Below are 13,334 nucleotides of genomic sequence, written 5' to 3'. Positions count from 1 at the left end.
AGCCACTTCAGGAGAAGACAAAAGAAATAAAATTATCCAGTAATAATAAACCAAAGCGAGCGATACACAATAAATAGATAAATAAATAAATAAAATATACCGGGATGGAATGAAATAGAATAAAACACCACAACCGGCGTTACTATTAAAAAGAAAAAAAGGCACACACACGCTCTAAAAAAAGAAACAAGAAAAAAAAGAACAACACTCACAAACTTATTCACTCCCTCTGCGCCGGCGCACGCACGCTCGTGCTGTCAAGGCAACCGAGGCACTGTCTCGCGCGTGCATAGTCCAGCAAGTGATCTGAAGGGAAGAAAGGAAGGGAAGTAAAGTTAATAGAGGGTGGTGGTGGTGGTGGCGGCGGGAGAGAGACAGAGACAGAGACAGAAACAGAGAGACAGAGAGACAACGACAGAGACACACACACAGAAGTAAGGGGCGGAGGTAAGGTGGGGGAGGGGGGGAGAGGGAGAGAGAAACCGTTTGATTGACAGTCGTAAAATTCACGCTCTCAACTGCAAGCAAGTGACCGCTCGCCGGTCTAACTGGTATAGGGTGGAGGAGGGGAGCTGACGATGGAGACGAGAGAGAGACGGGAGAGACTTTATTAAGGATGAAGAGGACGTGAGATGGAAGGAGTGGGAGGGGAGTGGATGGAGGGGGGGGGGGGGGGGTGTAAGAAGGGGCGGGGGGTTGGGTGGGGGGGGGAGCGGAGGAGCGGGGAGGGGAGTGGAAGGGAGCGAGTCAGGAGGGTCGGGCCGCAACCCCCAATATTATAATCCAAGACTTGGAGACGAGACAAGGCCCAGCAAGGGGTCAATTTTATTAACAAGGGTAGGGGGTGGTTGGTGGTGGGGGGAAGATGAGGAGGAGGAGGAGGAGGAGGGGTTGGAGGGGGTGGGTGGTGGGGGAGGCTTCACGAATGAGATGTGTGTGTGTGTGTGTGTGTGTGTGTGTGGAGAAGGGAATGGGGAAGTTGGGGGGGGGGGGGCGGGACGAGGTAGGGAGGGGGTGTGAGGGGAAGGGAAGGGGGGCGTGGGGGGTTGGGGGGGGGGGGCACCACACTGTTCACTTTGTTGGTGTCGTGGTTCTTTGAAGTCCTGTCCGTCCATCCTATCCTGTCGGTCTTTGTCTCTGTATTTGTCTGTCTTCTGTATCTGTCTGAGAGAAAGAGACTCGGAGAGACAGAGAGAGAGAGAGAGAAAGAGAGAGACACACACAGAGAAAGAAGAGAGAGAGAGAGAGAGAGAGAGAGGGGGGTTACATCTGAAATCACAATTCGAAAAAAAAACACAAAAAAAACAGAAGAACGAACAGAGACAGGTAGACAGAGGTACGAAGACAGAAAGGGAAAGAGAGAAGGAGGGAGGGGTGGAGTCAAAATTGGGACAAGATTCAAAATTCAACATTCCAGATTCAAAAACTTCATTACTCAAGGATAAAGGTTTTAGGCATCGCCCAGTCTTCCAATCTGTCCCTGTGACAACAATAACAATAACAACATTAACGATAACGACACAAAAATAATAATTTTTGTTAACACTGCTACATCTACTGCTACTACAACGAAGAATGATCACCATCATCATCATTAACATCGTAAAAAGTAATAAAACGAACGCATTCATGCATTCATATCCATACACATGCACACACTCTGTCTCTACCCAACACACACACACACACACACACACACACACACACACACACACACTTATGAGAAGGAGTTATGAGAATGCTTGGGAAGAAGATGTTGGAGAGATGGAGATGAATAGTGCAGGAGAATTTAGGTCGAGGGGTGTTGGGTGTTTTTTCTTGTTTTGTTTTTATTTGGGGGGTGGTTTTTTTTTTGTTTTGTTTTTTTGTTTTTGTTTTTTTTTGTTTTTTTTTTGGGGGGGGGGGGGGGGCGTGGGGTAATAGGGGGGGGGAGGTAAGGGGGGTAGGGGAGGGGAGGTGGAGTGAGAGTTGGGGATGCGTAGAGGGTCCTTTCTCAAATAACATTCTGGTGGTGGTGGTGGTGGTGGTGGTTGTTGTTGTGGTGGTGGTGGTGGTGATGAATATTCAAATCTCTTGATTCGCGTTTCATACTGCTTGCGATTGACTTCATTATTTTCTGTTGTCAAGTGTTCGCGGGTTCTGTAGTTACTGTTGGCTTTGGTCTGGCGCATTTTTTTTTTTCTTTTATCTTCTTTTTTTCTTTTTATTTATTTTATTTTTTTAACTCTCTTGTCCAATGAGACCAAGTGCGCTGAGTGAGGAATGGTTCTGTTCAGAATGTCTCTGACTTCCTCAGAGAGAGAGAGAGAGAGAGAGAGAGAGAGAGAGAGAGAGGCAGACAGACAGACAGAGACAGAGAGAGAGAGAGAGAGGGAGAAAGAGAGAGATACACAGACAGAGACTGTCGGCCTCTCTCGATCTCTCTCTCCCTCTCTCTCTCTCTCTCTCTCTCTCTCTTGCTGTCTCTGTCTCTGTCTCGGACTCTCACTTCCAGATACATCTCTAGACTGGAAGCTTGCCAAAATATTAGCAAACACTCACGAAGAATACCAATGATAAAAAAAAATATATATTTCAACGTATCCAGGCAAAAGGCTGAAGAAGGCTATAAACAGACTCATATGATATGAGGGGATGTGTGTGTGTGTGTGTGTGTGTGTGTGTGTGTGTGTGTGTGTGTGTGTGTGTGTGTGTGTGTGTGTTAGGGAATTCATGCAATGGGGGAGAGAAAAACACACAATAAAACAACACACACACACACACACACACACACACACACACACACACACACACACTCACAAAAACTGCCAATAAGACTTCTGAATACATGCATAAAGAAGCCATTTTTCAGGGCTATTTGAAAACTACACCGACTAGGAAAACACAACGAACCAATACACACACACACACACACACACACACACACACACACACACACACACACACACACACACACACACACACACACACTGCAAGATCTTCCCTATTAGAGATTCGGCATATGGATGCAATGAATGCCACTCTGAAAAGAACAAACAGAATTTTTTTTTTCTTTTAATAAATGGTAGTGGAGGGGGCGGGAAGTGCACATGGGGAAGGAGATGTGGCGTGGAAGGGGGTAGGTGGGGGTGGGGGTGGGCGGGGTCGAGGTGGTGGTGGTGGTGGTGGAATTAAGCAGATGATTCAAAAACAAAAGAAGAACTAGTTGCTATGTTTCTGTTCACTTTCCTCAATGTTTTATCTAGGTATCATAGAATCCGCCCAAACACCATTAAATTCCAGCTATTATTTTCTGGAGAAAAAAAAAAAACCCAACAACAACGAAAGAATACTGTTAAAACTTAAATCCTTGGTGTCTGCTATTCGCAGCTCTCTTTATTAATGTTTTGTCTATTGTTACGATTTTTTTTTTCTTTCGTTTTAACTCTCTCCATACGAACGGCGAAAGAGACGACGTTAACAGCGTTTCATCCCAATTACCATCATCAAAATATTGCAAGCGGAACACTCTTATACTGAAGAGGTGAATGTTGACAAAGAATACCACAGTTCTGACGACGGAAGCTAAAGGTTGGGTCATTCAGACACCCATTGGACATCCGAGGGGTCTGTGTAGAGGAGAAGAGAGGACTGGCCGTACTGAGTGAGTTAATTGATTTTTTGCTGGATTTTTTTGTTGTTGTATGTTTGTAGTATGAGTGAAATAGTACTTGTCAATGTGTATATTAAGTGACTGAACGAATGAGCCTACTTCTTTGTTTTTGACATCACTCGTTTTTTGTATTTATTGGATACGTGTGTAAAATGATGAACGTATGTAATGTTTCAATGCCCCCCCAGGGGGCACACGAAATAAACTCCTTGCCTTGCATTGCCTTGCATTGCATTGCCTTGCCTTGCCTTGCCTTGCCTTGCCCCAGTGTCCTGCGTACCCGTGTCTGCATCTACGTCCATAACTTGTGAAATAACACTACCAAGATCAACTTGATCAGCCACGTTAAATACGGTGTGTGTGTGTGTGTGTGTGTGTGTGTGTGTGTGTGTGTGTGTGTGTGTGTGTGTGTGTGTGTGTGTGTGTGTGTGTGTGTGTGTGTGTGCATACATACGTACATATTAAAAGAGAGAGAGAGAGAGTAAAACGTATACACATGAAAAAAAAAAAGGATTGAAAATAAAAAGAAAGAAAAAAAAAGTTACAATTTACAACACAAGATCAAAAGTAAGAAATAACCATTTCCCCAACTGATAACAGTATCACACAATTTTGTCAACAACAAAAAAAAAAAAAAAGGTGGAGGTGAAGGTGAGGGGAAAAAAAACAACAACAACAAACAAAAAAAAACCCACCCATGATACAAAAATCGTAAAACTACAAAATTATCCACAAACGTATGCCTCAAAACCTCTCTTGTTGTCGACACGTTTAGCGTGGCAATAATAAATAATGGCTAAGCCCCTAAGCATAAACAGCTTCTGGGTAGTTAACACTTGTCATTTATTGACTTTTCCCCCTTTTGTCTCAAATTGACACTTCTTTCCATCACTAAGACCAGTTAATTGAAAGGATCTAAAAAGCATATGAAATGGAAACAACACAGAACAATTATTGTCAAACAATAATGAGAGAGAGAGACAGAGACAAGAGAAAGAGGAGGAGGGGGTGGGTGGGGGACTAATGGAGAGGGACAGAGAAAAAGCGAAAGAGAGACAGACAGACACAGACAGACAGACAGAGACAGAGAACAATGGGGAGGGGGGGGGGCGGCGGGGGGGGGGGGGGGGTGGTGAAAGTAAGACGAGAGAGATCTAGCGAAAGAGAGAAATGAGAGACAGAAATATCACCATAATTCATATACATGTACATGCATGATAACGTTGGAACTGGTGTATTGAAATCCGTCCGTCCATCCTGTCCTGTCGGTCTGTCTCTGCATCTGTCTGTCCGTCTGTCTGTCTATCCGTCCGTCCGTCCGTCCGTCCGTCTAACTGTTTGTCGCTATGGTTGTGCCGCATATTCCTACGCGTCTATTCCTATACAAAGTTAAAAAAGTAAACAGATGCACAAAAATGTCAATCTTGTTCATTGGCCGAGTTGAATTATATTCCAATATTTTATGTCAATATATATAAAGGTTAAAGGTCAAGGTTTAAAGATTTAAGTGGAGTGGTGGCCTAGAGGTAACGCGTTCGCCTAGCAAGAGAGAGAATCTGAGCGTACTGGTACGAAACCCGGCACAGTCGCCAGTATTTTCTCCCCCTCCACTAGAACTTGAGTGGTTGTCTGGACGCTATTCATTCGGATGAGACGATAAACCGATGTCCCGTGTGCAGCATGCATTTAGCGCACGTAAAAGAACCCACGGCAACAAAAAAAGGTTGTCCCTGGCAAAATTCTGCGTAAAGATCCACTTCGATAGGAAAACAATTAAAAATTGCAGGCAGGAAAAAAAAAAAAAAGAAAAAAAAAGGGGGGGGGGGGGGGGGGGCGCTCTCACTTGAGCAACGCGCTCTCCCTGGGGAGAGCAGCCCGAATTTCACACAGAGAAATCTGTTGTGACGAAGAAGAAGAAGAAGAAGAAGAATACATTACAATACATTCGTAGACTTTCACGGCCATCAGAGCAGTGACTTCACAGCCATTGAATGTGGCTAGCTAGCGCTCGGCACAATTAATAATAGAGGAGTGCGGGGGGGCTCAGTCCTCTCTTTTGTCCGTCTTTCTAATAATTATAACATTATCCGACCGAAGCCAGGTGTTTCCCGATCACAACTTTGGGGTGGCCGGGGCGTCACTTTAAAAATGACAAGGACACAACATCGTGCCTCAACTTCGAGGCCTCGACCCAGATACACAGGTAAACGAAAACTAGGATCAGAAATCCATCGCCTGAAAACCGGTTCCGGCACTGCGTCTCCTATATCAATATACTAAACGTGTAATTTAAAGTGCCCCCCCTCCCCCCCTCCCCAATGCCCCCCTCCCCTCCCCCCACACACACCCCCAAAAAAAAAAAAAAAAAAGAAAAAAAAGCCAACAACAAAACACGAAAAAAGAAGAAAAAAAAAAAAAGCTGATGTGTATTGCTGCCTGAAAACAGAAAGTCTGAAAACTGAAAGTATCTACCAGATGACAACAGAAACATAAAAAAAAAACAACAACAAAAAAACAAACAAACAAACTTACAACAGCTCGGTACAGTTGCACATAATTCATGAACAAAGTGGTGCTATCGTTTACATGGTTTATGGACGCTAGATAAAATGATGTTGGCTGAAGGATCTTTGTTTGTAAAATGGTCGTATTTCCAGTTTGTGTGTGTGTGTGTGTGTGTGTGTGTGTGTGTGTGTGTGTGTGTGTGTGTGTGTGTGTGTGTGTGTGTGTGTGTGTGTGTGTGTGTGTGTGTGTGTTCCCGTGGTTTGGTTAAAAGAGAGCGTTTGATGCTGATTAACATAGCTGTTTATATATTATTGTGGTCATATTTCTAATGTTGTATCAATGTCTTTTCTCGTCATCGAAAGCGTTTGAAGATCAATATGACTGTCCATGAATAGGCTTGTGGTCATATTTCCAAGTTTTTATTAATCCTTTTTCCAGTGGTTGATATAGAAAACGCTTAGAGATAGTCAACATTGCAATCTATACAATAATGGTCATGTTTTACAAGTCTATATTAATTAATTTCCTGCGATGGATTAAAAAAAAAAAATCGCGCTCAGAGTTTAAAGAAGCAAAACAAAACAAATGTCTAAACTTTTTTGTCATAATTGTTTCCAATTGTGGCTGTTTTCTCGTATTTAGGAGAGAGCGTTTGGAGATTAACAACACATAAGTCTACATGTAATGGTCATAATCATTTCCAAGTTTATGATAATCGGTTTTTTTTCCCCCTAAGTGGTTGATATAGAATCCGCACGGAGACAGTCATTTATTTTATTTTTTTTAACATTTAAAAAAAAAAACTCCATTTTGATAGATTTGCATTTTACAACAACAACATCTTAATGGACAGAGAGAGAGAGAGAGAACTGAACACTGAACACTGAAATGTTTAATGTCATTCGCTGTAAAGCACTGGTGACATAGTGGGTACTAATCAGAACAAAATGGTGCAAAACAGATGAAATGGAACAGAAAGGAAAACAAAAAAGACAACAACAAAAAAAAAAAAACAGAACTGAAACAACATAAACTAATAAGAGATTTGCAACACTTTGGCACTTTGTCATTAGCTTAAAGTGCATGTGACAGAAGGGGGTGGGGGTGGGGGGTGGGGGTGTAATGTGCCTTTTTTTTCCAGTCGTTCGTCTCCAAGGTTTGAACAGTGCACAGAAAACAAAGTACAGATAAATCATAGAATGAGAGACAGACAGACAGACACAGAGAGACAGAACGACAGAGACACAGAGACAGAACTATCAGAACTGAAAACTTTGTCCCGAAAGGATCGAGACAGTTGGGGCCATGCCTGTTATTTGTTGTTGTTTTTTTCCAAATCTGTCTGTTGAGTAGAGAACGCAGAGAACAAGTGGGGGGCTTGTGGTACACAATGGAAGAGAAAACATAAGGCAAAACCTTGGCTCACATGTAATTCCTGCTGCACAGAAACAACAACAACAAAAACCAACCATAACCCCCCCCCCCCCCCCCCCCCCCTCCCCCCCCCCCCCCTCCCCCCCCGAAAACACCGACGATTGAGGGGAAACTGTGTGGGTGGAGATTGGGGTCGGGGTCCATGGCAGTGTTGGGAGGGTGGGCGGGGGATTGGTACCAGTACATACACATAACGATCCAAATGATATTAAATTTTCTGCTCACTAACACCAGTACTGTACAGAAACGAGCGCTTGTCCAACCGAAAGCTGCATGCTGGAAACCGAGCAAATCCCCCCCATCATTAAAATTAAAAACAGTACATGATGATCAGCATTTTAATTGTTTTACGATCATAATTTCGATTTAGTATCAAATCCCTGTCTTGATCACACCTTTCCGGTTTCGATAATTCATAACGAAATCTACCAAAAAAAAGTATCCTTCTTCGGGTGTAATATACACGATAATCACTCCAGAAACAAACACCCTGCTCTTTCAGACGCGTTCCCCCCATTTCCAAAAAAACACAGTGGCACAGACTGTTCGGATAAAGTTCTGATCGAGTCACAAGTGTTCACCAGTGATCTAGGGTTCGAGACCCTGCACACGTTTCTGGCGGCTTGGTGTGTTGTGTCATATTGTTCATTTATTTATCTATTTCTGTATTATTTATTAATTTATTCACCTATCAATTTTAAAGAAAAAAACGATAAAAAGGAAATCAAAGATAAAAAATAAAAATAAAAATAAAGGAAAGCTCACAAAAAATAGGAAATAAGGGAAAGAATGAAAAGTGTTAGGGAAAACCTAAAAGAAAAGGAAAACAATAAGAAAAGAAAGGTAGAAGGACGGAAAGGGGAAACAAATAATTAAAAGGAAGGAAGGAAAGAAAGAAAGAAATAAACAAACAAAGAAACAAAGAAAAAATCGAAGAATGAAAAAAAAACCAAAACAAAAACAACCAACACTTCCTACCGCCATCGTTATACTCTATCACCACATATGTTTTAAATTCAATAATTATTTTTCTCCGAAAGTTTTTTTTTTTTTTTTGACGCCATGCACTGTATTAAAGTTAACATTTCCTGCACAAGTAAACATAATGCGTTTCATGAACGATGCGCGCACGCTCACGCGCAATCTTGCACGCACACACACACACACACACACACACACACACACACACACACACACACACACACACACACACACACACACACTCACACACACACATACACACACACACACACACACACACACACACACACACACACACACACACACACACACACACACACACACCCTCGCACGTACGGTTCGTTGAGTAGATATTACAAATCGAAAATAAATAAATTAATAGACAGATGACGGGCAGAATACCCGAGCGGTTAAAACGTTGGACTTTCTATCTGAGGGTCCCGGGTTCGAATCTTTGGTGACGGCGCCTGGTTGGTAAAGGGTGGAGATTTTTCCGATCTCCCAGGTCAACATACGTGCAGACCTATTAGTGCCTGAACCCTCTTCGTGTGAAAACGCAAGCAAAAGATCTAATACGCACGTTAAAGATCCTGTAATCTATGTCAGCGTTCGGTGGGTTATGGAAACAAGAACATACCCAGCATGCACACCCCCGAAAGTGGAGTATGGCTGCCTACACGGCGGTAGTAAAAACGGTCATACACGTAAAAGCCCACTCGTGTACATACGAGTGAACGGGGAAGTTGCAGCCCACGAACGCAGAAGAAGAAGAAGCAGTTGAAGAGTAAATTTATAAATGAATAAAGGAACAAACAAAGAAAGAAACAGAAATAACCGAACAAACAAATAAAACGAAAGAAGAAAAACTTGATAAATGAATGAATCAATCAATCAATCAACCAAATAATTACACTGAATAGATAAGAGAGAGAGACCAAATTTTATAAATCAGATAACGGGGGGAAAAAAACAACAAACCGATCACTAAAGGAAATAATTGAATCGATGGTAGAAGTACCTGCCCACTTCCGTAGATAAGGTACACACCATCTGTCACATACGCAGTTCAACTGACACACGCATAAATTAATAGATTAAAAAAAATTAAAAAAAAGAAATATGATTATTGCTGTTGGTGAATGCCGGCTCATTATACAGGTACCGTTACAATAATAATGATAATGATGATGATGAAGATGAAAGAATAAGAAGAAGAAGATTGATTGATTGAATCTTTAGTGGTTAAAGATTTACGCGCAGTACAGGCCTTTCTACAATTCTGTCTATTTTTAACGACACAAAGCATTTATTATAAAAGAATCAAATAAGATAAAATGGTAAGAACGACGAATGATACCAGTAAATGGAAATAGTCCATTAAAAATAAAAAGTATTGAAGAAGAAGAAGAAGAAGAAGAAGAAGAACAAGAAGAAGAACAAGAAGAAGAAGAAGAAGAACAAGAACAAGAACAAGAACAAGAACAAGAAGAACAAGAACAAGAAGAACAAGAACAAGAGGAAGAAGAAGAAGAAGAAGAAGAAGAAGAAGAAGAAGAAGAAGAAGAAGAAAGGTAAACATATGATGACAGGCCTATTACTGATGGTGAATACGAGGAGGAGGATGAAAACAATAAGAATTTGAAACGAAGTATTTTGTCTTTGTCTTTTTTTTTTCTTTTTCTTTTTTTTTTTTTTTTCTCAGCATACCTCCTTAAACAGTATGTGTCTTTGAGAGCACCATGCACTGACGTTGTTGTTGTTGTTGTTGCTGCTATCGGCCTTCTCCTCGTCCTCTTCCTCCTCCTTCTTCTTCTCCTTACTGTTATTATCAAATATTGTTATTATTATCGTTGCTATTATCATTTAGATTCAGAACACCGGAACGCGCTTTATATGAACATGTGCATCAGACACAAAGTACACCATCACCGACACCACCACCACAACAACAGCAACAACAACAACAACAACAACAACACACACAGACAAACACACACACACACACACACACACACACACACACGCACGTACGCACGCACGCACAAGAAAAGAATAATGTGTGAACGCACAGAATACAGCGCGAAATCTTATTATGATGAAGATCGAGACTGTTTAAAAAAAGGGATGATTCAAAGATTTGCTTTATCAAAAGATGTGAAGTGAACGACTGTGACAGACTGGGGGGGGGGGGGGGGGGGGGGAAAGAAGAAATAATAATGGGAGTGAATTCCAAGTCTTCTACAGACGAAGAACTAAGAGGTTCCCACCCATCATACATAAATCACCTTGCAGTTCTGGTATGTCGCCTTACTCTTTATCATCATCATCATCATCATCATCATCAACATCCTCCTCTTCCTCCTCCTCCTCCTCCTCCGATGCCAGAGCGCAGCAGAGCGCAGTAAATACTGTCCCGTAAATATCTCTGCGCATTCCAAGCCCAGGTTCCGGTTGTTGTTTTTTTGTTTGTTTTTTTTTGCATTGATGCTGCTTTCTTTTCCTCTCTCTAACCGCATGTCTCCTCTTTTTTTTCTTTTTCAATTTGTCAGCTGCGCTATTCTTACTTTTTTGTTTGTTTGTATAATGCAAAAAAAAACAAAAAAAAACACAAAATCAAACAAACAAACACAAAAAAAACAACAACTACCTGAAGACTGAGACATCTTTCTATCTATTACGACGTGGCTTAATCCACATAATAAGACTTTCTCGATTCCTTCTCGAATTCGATTGTATTTATATATGTGACCATTTTCAAATAAAGTACAGTTTATTAAACCAAAATAACACGCAGCGATGATACATAACTACACCCCTATAAATCATCATTAAAACCCATGTGGGTTTATTGTTTCTGCTATGGTTGTTGTTGCTGGGTTTTGTTTTTTCCCCGTTGACGTAATTTAGCTGCATGGTAACTTTATTGGTAGTATGTTCACTCAAGCTGGTGATTTTGGAATAATATCATGATATTGTATTGTATTGTATTGTATTTCTCTTTTTGTCACAACAGATTGATTTCTCTGTGTGAAGTTCGGGCTGTTCTCCCCAGGGAGAGCGCGTCGCTACACTACAGCGCCACCCTTTTATTTTTGTATGCATTTTTCCCTGCGTGCAGTTTTGTTTTTTTGTTTTTTTTTCAATCGAAGTGGATTTTTCTACAGAATTTTGCCAGGAACAACCCTGTCGTTGCCGTGGGATTCCTTTACGTGCTCTAAGTGCATGCTGCACACGGGACCTCGGTTTTTCGTCTCATCCGAATGACTAGCGTCCAGACCACCACTCAAGGTCTAGTGGAGGGGTCCAGCGGCGGCTGAGCTGTGATTCGAACCAGCTCAGATAAGCGGACGCGTTACCTCTAGGCCATCACTCCACCTGATATAGTAGATATATATATACTTAAATACAGTAGTGCTAATGAAAACAATGATAAATTTATCATTATCATCATTATTATTATTAGTGATTTTAATAATAAATTGTAATAAAAAATGAATAGATTTGCATTTGTTGGAATAGAGATGACGGATTTAAAAATAAGAAAAAGACAAATCAAGATAATTATGGGGGGGAGGAAAAAAAAGGCATAGGAAACAAATTCATAGGCTAAATTTATAAATACAAAACATTATATGCAACCTACTGACAAACAGATAAGTAACGCATGGTTAAATAGCTATGAAATAATTTCTTTGAGTTGGATAAAGTATTCTGTGTCCTGTGTTGTAGTAGTAGTAGTAGTAGTAGTTGTATTGTTTTTGTATGCTAGTCCATTTATGTTGAAGTTTGTGCTCCCGTAATTTTCTCTTAATGACGTCATATCCTGTTTTAGTTGGACAAGCGTGCTTTGCATGCGACCTGCTACCCACGCTGACATACAGCATCAATAAACAAGTCCTTGTTTCAATGGAAACTTGCAAAGTGTCGAAATATTAGCCGGATGAACAAGACTATCGGTGGGTTATCTAACTGAATAACTGAACTGGCTAGCTTGATAGATACATATTGGCTTCAGTGTGTGTGTGTGTGTGTGTGTGTGTGTGTGTGTGTGTGTGTGTGTGTGTGTGTGTGTGTGTGTGTGAGTGAACATTCGTGCATATGTGTGTGCATGCGTGTGTGTGTGTGTGTGTGTGTGTGTGTGTGTGTGTGTGTGTGTGTGTGTGTGTGACTGTATAAACGCGTGAGTGTGCAAAAACACAGCTAACAATAATTTATGCGTTTACGAGTTTGGGTATCTGAAAAGTCACTTATCTTTTGGCAACAATACTAGACAGACTAAGAGGTAGTGTTTTTTTTGTGGGTTTTTTGTTGTTGCTGTTTTTGTTTGTTTGTTTTTCTTCTCTTCGGGCATTCTGCGCTAAACGTGTAAGATGACACAACCATGTTTGCGCACAAATCACACACACACACACACACACACACACACACACACACACACACACACACACACACACACACACACACACATAAACACGCAAACATGTATATAGGTATACATATAGGTATGCATACATAGGGGTATACACGCACACACACAAAGATTCATACACAACAGACTGATAGACTAGACTGGCATTCGTAGCAACATAGAAAAAGAAGACCGAAGGCTGTTTTATAATAAACCTGAACCGGGTTGCACGTGGCGATCTTTAGCAGCAGCGCAAAGTTTGCTTAGAGTTAGGATGTTCCTAATTCTAGGGAATTTCCCATTGGAGTTGGGAACATCGTTCTAAACGATAAACGAACTTAGCGATGCCAATTA

General features: G+C 41.3%; 1 long non-coding RNA gene across 1 annotated transcript in view; it reads right to left on the bottom strand.

Moving 5' to 3' along the window:
• Positions 1-13,334, bottom strand: part of LOC143290192 (uncharacterized) — a 57,626-nt gene that overhangs the window by 27,264 nt on the left and 17,028 nt on the right. Inside the window, exon 2 of the long non-coding RNA XR_013056349.1 lies at positions 213-306. This is a non-coding gene — a long non-coding RNA (uncharacterized LOC143290192). The remainder of the gene's footprint in view (positions 1-212; positions 307-13,334) is intronic.

Source organism: Babylonia areolata, chromosome 15 (assembly GCF_041734735.1).
Source record: "Babylonia areolata isolate BAREFJ2019XMU chromosome 15, ASM4173473v1, whole genome shotgun sequence".
In the NCBI taxonomy this organism is placed as follows: Eukaryota; Metazoa; Mollusca; class Gastropoda; order Neogastropoda; family Buccinidae; genus Babylonia; species Babylonia areolata.
The sequence above is the reverse complement of the archived record's forward strand: the minus strand, read 5'-3'. Positions and strand labels throughout refer to the sequence as shown.